General features: G+C 31.4%; 1 long non-coding RNA gene across 1 annotated transcript; it reads left to right on the top strand.

Moving 5' to 3' along the window:
• The first annotated feature begins 1416 nt into the window (after window positions 1-1416).
• Window positions 1417-3841, top strand: LOC111624568. Its single transcript, XR_002756600.1, has 3 exons — window positions 1417-3108; window positions 3205-3282; window positions 3399-3841. It is a non-coding gene; the product is annotated as an uncharacterized LOC111624568 (long non-coding RNA).
• Window positions 3842-8374: the final 4533 nt, after the last annotated feature.

The following is an 8374-nucleotide window of genomic DNA, read 5'->3' as shown; positions in this document are numbered from 1 at the left end:
AATTATAAGCCATTTAAAACGATTATTATTACTGTAGTAGCACGACAAATTTTATAACATGTTGCGGTGTTAGCATATTTAATTAAAAGGTAATTTATTCTCTAGAATATCAAATTTTTGCTAGGCAACGTGAAGCTACTCGGCACTGATAAGGAGCGAAGTAGCGAAAAAAAGGGGCCATTTTTTGTCGAATTCTTAACGAAAAATGGAGAAAAGTATAAATTACACTACACTTTATTTAATACTAGCCGAAATTTTTTCAAAATTTATTACATTTATCTTAAAAATTGCAATTAAAAATCCGATCCTCATCTCGGTTTTCGCTTGCGAATTCGTATCACGTCGGCGAATTAGAGGAATATTATAATAAATTATACACGAGTTAAAGTGCTTATTAATGCTTTAGCAGCATGCAGAATTTTATAACATGTTGCGATGTTAGCATATTTAATTAAAGGCTAATTTATTCGATTGTCAAACTAAAACTGCGCTACGAAACGTGAAGCCAATACGATAAAACAGAGAAGAAATGTAGTAGTAATTTACGTTGCATCAAACCGTAGAAGCATTTAAATGTATATTTAAACAGTTAAATTTCATAAAAAGTCCAAAAATTTAATATATTATCACGCAAAATCTCGAAAATCTCGATTTATTTTACATTACCTCATCGAGTTACAAGCAGCAACGACCATAAATTACATCCAAGTTTAAAGCTGTATTATTACTATAATAGCATGTTGGAGTTTATAATGTATTACTCTGTTAGCATATTTAATTAAAGGAGTAATTTATTCACCTAAAATTTAGTCGTAGAGGTGGAGAAAATCTTCTACAATTCAATAACAAGAGAAGAAAGATGTGAAGGTAAGGACTAGAGCGAACGAGACTTAAACCTCCATCAGAATGCAATAAAACAGCAGTGGATATGGAACAGGAAATGAAGTTAAGAGTTTATTTTTGACCCTTAATTGTTTTTCTGCTTTTCCAAAAATTAATAGATTTGCTGTTAGGTTGTCATCTTCGACATGTTCGAATCTTTCAAATTGCTGTTGTAAGCAATGTCAGTAATTGCTTTTTTTTTCTACACAGCTTTTCTCTGTTTGTTTATCTTCACTTCCTCTTGGTCAATAAAAGAATTTCGGTTTCGACAGCTGCTCTTGGCTGTGAGTATGTATGTACGTGTATGTGTATATATATATATCTGGTAGCGTGCAGAATTCTTCTATAAGCAAAAAGAAAACAAGTTATAGAGATATCTNACAGTTCAATTAACGTGAGGATTTTAATGTTGTCGAACGTAATTAATTGGGTATTTTTATAAGGAATTTTCTCGTGTTTAATGATGCGGAATATTTATTTTTATTTATTTTTATTTTTATTTCCGCTCTTCTTCCTTCCTTCCTTCCTCTTAAGTAGTTTTATTATTAAAGAGTAGGACGAGATCATAAATTTATAAATTATCTTTTTAGGCAATTAATTCGTTGGCCAAATTACCCTTCTGGTACTTTATTCCTTTCTTTAAGTGTAATTAGTTTTATTTTTAGAAGAAGAAAAAGGCAAGAATTATGAATTATTCGAATGTTAGAATCACTGAAGAAGAAGGAAAAAGATTTTTATATTCTTGCTGCATCTAACACAATGGAAAAAGAAGAAACTTTTCTTAAACGGATCTCTTCAGTAATTGTGCCAAAAGAGGAAATTCTTCAACAGAATACCATACAAGCGGGTAACGTTTTGTTTGTTTTAATTGTGCCATCCATAATGAAAGATGTGCGAAACAAATGGATTGTGTTGACTGGCTATTGTGACTTCACTTCCCTTTCATACATATATATATATATATCCAGCAGCAAAACAGTAATTCCATTTGTTACATGTCTCCTACCAAATTAATTTATTGCATGTATTGTTGCCTTAATGACATATTTGTTCAACTTTATTAATGGATTACACTCTGTTGCGGTATGTTACTCGAAATATTCGACTTTTCCTGTGTTATAAAATGGATTTTTTTTTATCCCATTTCGAGCTTCGCTTCACTAAAAACTTTACTACTTTCCCTCTTCTCCTCTTCCACCTCCTCCTTTTAGTAAATCCCTAAAGTCATTATTTTCAGGATTTTCTCTAATAATTTTGCTATTTTCTCTAGCTTGAATCGATCTTTGACACTTTCTTTTTTCTTTTTCTACCAAATAAAGAATAGTTTTAAGTCCCTTTCCTCCTCCTCAACATCCGACCATTTCGATTGACCCCAAACGAGTTAATAACGTTTACTACTTTTCCTTTTAACTGCATTTAGTCTAATTAGTTTGTTTCTCTAGAAAATTGAAAGGTTTGACGTTGATTGTGTAGAAAGTGATAATGATATTATCTTCAGAATACCCTTCTGATGATTATCTTATTTTAATGATGGTTACTCAATTACAGCTTGAAGCCAATCTTTCTTAATAATCCCATCTTTAACGTGTTTTAATACCTTTAAAATGTTCTGGCATTGTTAATATACTGAAGTTTTCCTCACTTAATATTACTCTAGAATTATTTTTTCTACCCTTTTTTTTCTCTCTACAAGAAGCCCACAGGCTAACATTACTTCTTAATTTCTTTCGTGATCTTGTTTGTTTATCTCAAGGCAATCCACTTGTTGTTCCTCTCAGACTAATCTTGATTTTTATTCCTTCCACGTCGATACACGCCATTCTTTCAACTTCTAACCTATTTCTTACGAGAAATAAACCCCTGTAGCTTCGATTAAAATCGATTTTTTTTAATTATTTACATTAAAAATAACCGAATAAAATGCTGTTTTCTGTTGAAGCATTTCATGATCTTTCACTATAACATCATAAAATTCACTTCGTGGAAGCCGAGGAGCTCCATTCTAAGAAGTTGATGATCGTAAAGTTATATAAGAATGTTTACAGTAGAGTGAGTGACTGTTTTTATTATTATTATTATTATATATTTTCGTTGAAAGATGCTTAAAGTACAGTACATTAATTATAATTTATTTATACACACTTCTCTATATTTTCTTATTCCATTTTAGTGTTGCAGTTCCTTCAAGGATTACATAAAACGTTATATATCACTGTTGACAGTAGAGTGAGTGTATTTTTCTTGATATATTCTGTTAAAATACCTTTAAATTTATCCCTTTCAACTAATTTTGGTCCCTTTTTTTGTGATTTTTTTTTGTAGTTTTCAGATGTGATAGCAGGAAAGGCAATGTAATACACCGATACAAGAATATTTACAGGAAGATAGAATATATTTAAGGTTGGAAGGTGTTTAAATATATAAATTTTAAAGTATTTTTTTTATCGTTTTGGAAAATATATTACACCCGTTTCGGGATCTAATGTCAGTAAAGACAACATAATACACTATTCTAGATCTTCAATGACAGTGCTCTTGAGCTTCATCTATATCCTTTTCATCCTTTTCTCCTGATATATTTGGAATATTTAATAAAATTTTCTACATTTCTAACGCTAAGTGAGTATAAAAATAAATAATTTTACTACTATTTTTTTCTGTATGTATGGATGTCTGTATGGGGGATGGCAGAATTTTGGTTTACCCTCTTTGAAACTTAATAACTCCTGTACTTTTAGTCAAAATTTTCTGAAATTTTACTGGGAGGTTCGTATATTAGGGGGTTTGATTCTACTAAATTTTGGTGGTTAAAGGTCGACGGGTTGAGAAGATAAAGGGGGTCGCGTGTGTATCTCTAATAGGATCGGACTTAATGACGATTTTACTTGTTATCATCATTTATAATTCTTTTAAAATAAAATTCAACCCTACCCTGAAAATTAAAAAATATATAAAGTTTTTAATAATAAAATATATTAACAGATGGCGCCATCGAAAATTTAAACGTTGCCGGGAAAGTTAAACAACTCGTTGCTGGATTATTTTTTTTTCCAGTTGTAAAGGCTCAGTTTTATGCAATTATTCTTACAAAATGCGGACAGAATATATAACTAAGCGTTACATTACGAGATAAAACAAAAAAAAAAGGAACCTTAATAACCATTTTAATAGAATCGATACATCTTTTTAAATATCCTATTCTAAAAATGGATTCTCATCTGAGTAAAGGTAATTGGAAATTCAGGAAAAAAAACCTATATATATATATATATATATAGGGTTTTATACGTATATATATATAAATTTCCAACGTAGAAAAGTTCTTGTAAATGCTGTTTTAATCAACTTCACCCTTCATCCACCAAACCAGTCTCATGACTAATTAATGAGACTAGTAAACGATGCTGTCATTATCGAACCTGTTACCGAGATAATGACCAGAATACTATCTTAGATACATGTATTAAACTCCCCCACCCCGTTCCTACTAAGCTTCAAAATCATCGAAGTGACTAGAAAGAGTTATTTTATATTATTATATATATTTTTTTAATAGAAGAAAAACTAAAATTAGAATAAATAATGCAGAAGAAACTAGGCCATAAAATATTCTAGAAAATGGAAAGTAATAATCAAGATTTTTCTATTTTATTCTCCTGTTTTTCCCTCTTTTATGTTGGCAAATGACAGAGGCAGGCATTTTCTATCAGGAAAAATGACAAGGGATAAGAGGCAATTTAATGCTGTGAGAGGAAGATATTCAGTTCATTGTGAGAGAGGAAAAATGACAATGATAACGACGTTCATCCAGTTTTATCTTAACATTCATCGTTAGATTTAACACCCAGTGCCTTTCTCTTAATTTCTGTCGATAAATGATTACTAATGGACTAGTTTTCTCCTCTTCTTATTCTCTCCCCCCTCTTTTTTTTTTTTAGAGGGAAGTATCTAATCTAACTAGCTATCTACTTAATACTTTTAACAAATAGAACTTGTTGGTATCGATTCTGACAGAAATCCGTTAATTTTCCTCTTAACTTCAATTTTATTAATAAAGAAAATACCGTTCCTTTTCCATTGTTGTAGATCTTATCTAGAAAATAATCGCTTTCTTCTAGAAAAAAAAAAATCGAATATTTTTCCATCGGTTTTTAAACGAGCGTAATTGATTGGACGAATTTATTTGTAGATTTCCGTAACCGAAACATGTGTAATTTATTTATTTTTTTTAAAGTGTAATTTACACGTTGTAGAAAATTAATTTTTTCTATAATTTTCGCACGGGCTGTAAAAATATATAAAAATAAAAAATTCAGGTTATTTTTCGTGTGTAAGGGTGTGGGGACACGATTGTGTTCAGTCACTTTGAAACTTTAATAACTCTTGTGCCTTTTGTCGAAAATTTTTGAAATTTTGCAAGAAGTTTTGTGTATTAGAGAGATTGGTTCTATTAAATTTTAGTGGTTAAAGGTCGAGAAGATGGGGAGCTAGAAGGGGTCACGTGTCATATGTCGAGTGTGGTCTGACTTGACGAATATTTTACTCGTTATTGGGCTGCAATGTGAAAAATTGTAGACAGAAATTCTTACTGTCTTTCCTTAATCTCGAGAACGGTGTTAGATAAATGAAATTCAAGGCCGGATATGGAAAGCTTAGGGGCAGGAGGCCCCTATTAACTGTATACAAACTTACTGTTTACATCGGAAGTCATGTTATTTCACTTCAAAACTTCCCCCCTCGAAAGGTGTTAAACCGACACGACTCTATTCTAAAAGGAAAAGTATGATGTACAGGGACAAGCCATTATTAATTTGAAGTGAGAGCATTTGCAGCCCGGACCCCTTAAGTTTTATTTACATTATTATTCCAAATGATGTTCATTATTTAAAATTAACTACGTAGTCTTTAAATAATGGTCCCTAATATTAACTATAATCCTTATATGTTTATTTATTCCATAAAGGACTAAGTTATATGAGTAAAGGTACAATATATAAAAATCTTTTTCATCTAAACCACGTGACTTTTAAGGAAAACTCGTGTGTACACCTCATTACTGAATACAACGTTTAGCACTACGTTCGATTTAGTATCGATTTAGGCGCGTTAAATCGAAGTCTTGGCTTTAGTTTAGTTATTAACGTAAATCTCAAAGTACGAACTTAATAAGATTATAAGTACAGTAAACCCTGTCTAAACGGGAAAAATTCAGTGAAACCTGTGTAAACCGGACTCGTGCGGTATCGAATATATTTTTCACGTTTAGACAGGTTTCCATTTTAGTAAGATTCCGAATTTTTACAGGTTTCACTTTACGTGGAATTATAGAAAAATTCAATTTTCTAGAACACGTAAATTACAATTTAAAAAATAAATTATAAATATTTCAATTACGGAAATTTACAATAAATTCGTCCAATCAATTACGCTCGTTTGGAAACAGATGGAAAATATTTAATTTTTTTTTTTTTTCTAGAAGAAAGTGATTATTTTCCGGATGAGTTCTATAACAATGGAAAAGGAACGGTATTTTCTTTATTAATAAAATTGAAGTTAAAAGGGAAATTAACGGATTTCTGTCAGAATCGATACCAACAAGTTCTATTTGTTAAAAGTATTAAGTAACCCCGCAAACATCAATTCCGTAATCAGATTCGTGCCACACTTTCTATTTGTCGATTTCTACAAGGTTACATGCGGGACAAATATTATAGAATACAGTTTAAAAACTTCGATATTTATACTTTTATTTAGTAGGATTTATTTACTTACAAATTGTTTATTTACGTAGAAATAAATTGTCAAAGTTGTCCACGTCGTTTTGTAAAAGGATGTATTTTAATGTCAAAAATACCATCCCCTTCACTAGTTTTAGTGGTAAAATTCATTTATAGATTTATTTTTTTCTACTTTAAGCAGTTTTTTTTCTAGTTTAAGCGATTTTTTTACATACATTTCTCTCTAGTTTCAGCAGTTTGTAGCTACATTTCTCTCTACTTTCGGCAATAGTATAGGAACCAAATCTCAAGCTGTAGTACGAAATCCCTTGGAGGTTATAGTTAGAATTTTTTTTCTAGTTTAAGTAGTTTGTTTATAGATACATTTTCCCCTAGTTTTACTTCAGTATTCGTGTATAGATGCATTTAACATTGCCAAGAATGTAAGGTCAATGCTTTAACTCGCGTGTTATACGTTATTAATAATATATTTCTATGTGTGTACCAGTTCACCGAAATGATTTAATTTTTTATTATTTTCTACTTTACCTTTTACACTTATATTTTAATATTTTACGCGTAAAAATTTATATTTATTCCAGATTTTTTTTTTTTGTTTAATATTGTTAAGTAGGGTGAATATTATTAAATTTAGTAGAATTAATATAGACTGTGAGTGATGCTACTGTATAGAAGTTAGTCGACATGTGTCTATGAAGTGTGCCGACATCATTAAAACCTAATTACACGACATTTCTGACAACTGGGTGACATCTTAATGCTTATAGTTCGCTTTATATGTGTTAACATTATAATTAATACCGGTCGAATTACGAGGAGGGTGCGACAATTCTGCAGTTATAGTGTATTGAAAACGAGAAAAAATGCTATTAACTCCCTTGGACGTCACACAATAGCGAAGAGGACACACAAAAAAACAGTATTAATTCTGGCATTCTTCACCCTCTTGTATAACCATCGCCGGGTGTTGTGTATTAAGTTTAATCTAGTTTTAATGCCATTAAAATCGAGATCTTTCATGTGAAAATGGATCGATACAGGGAGAGTCCGGGTTCGGATTCGACCCGGATTGGTAATTTATTATGGTAATTTGGATGGAGTGTGTGTCCTTATTCATCCTGAGTTATTAGGGATTAAGACGTGTTTAATGGATAAAATTAGGGCGTACATTCAAGAATAAAGTGCCGGATCACACGCGTGACTAGGGGCCCTACATCACAAGGGCCCCGAAATTGGAAAGAAAAAGCAATTTTTTAGTTGCTTTTAAATATAAACCAAATAAAGATAATGTAAAATTATGTAGAGGGCCCCTAATCTTCTGTGTTTAGGGGCCAGGAAGATCTTAATACGTCATTCCTCGCCCCCTAAACCGCTGGCACCTCGATCCAACCCTCCAAATCGACTCCAATGCACCGTTAACACAAGGACAGAGAATTTAATCCCGTATTAAAAGACGTGTTAAACGAAGGCCGAATTTTATTACCATTTTCATAATAAAGTTAGGAGAAGATTCTAATTTTATATTTAGAAGTTGGAGATGTTTTTTAGTCCATTAAGAGTTTTTAAGGCGACGATCTTTGGTGTTGTTTCACTTCATTTGATGCAGCACTAGATCAATATTAGCCGTGATTCAGTTGCACATTTTACGAGATCTTGTCTTTACTGAAGATTGCAGGATTACAAGACGACGAACCAACAGGTCGTAATTCTCCTTTTTTATGGACCATTAAACCAACTCTATCCTGGAATAATCT

Source organism: Centruroides sculpturatus, unplaced genomic scaffold, assembly GCF_000671375.1.
Source record: "Centruroides sculpturatus isolate CEXI.00-Female unplaced genomic scaffold, Cexi_2.0 scaffold27, whole genome shotgun sequence".
In the NCBI taxonomy this organism is placed as follows: Eukaryota; Metazoa; Arthropoda; class Arachnida; order Scorpiones; family Buthidae; genus Centruroides; species Centruroides sculpturatus.
The sequence above is the reverse complement of the archived record's forward strand: the minus strand, read 5'-3'. Positions and strand labels throughout refer to the sequence as shown.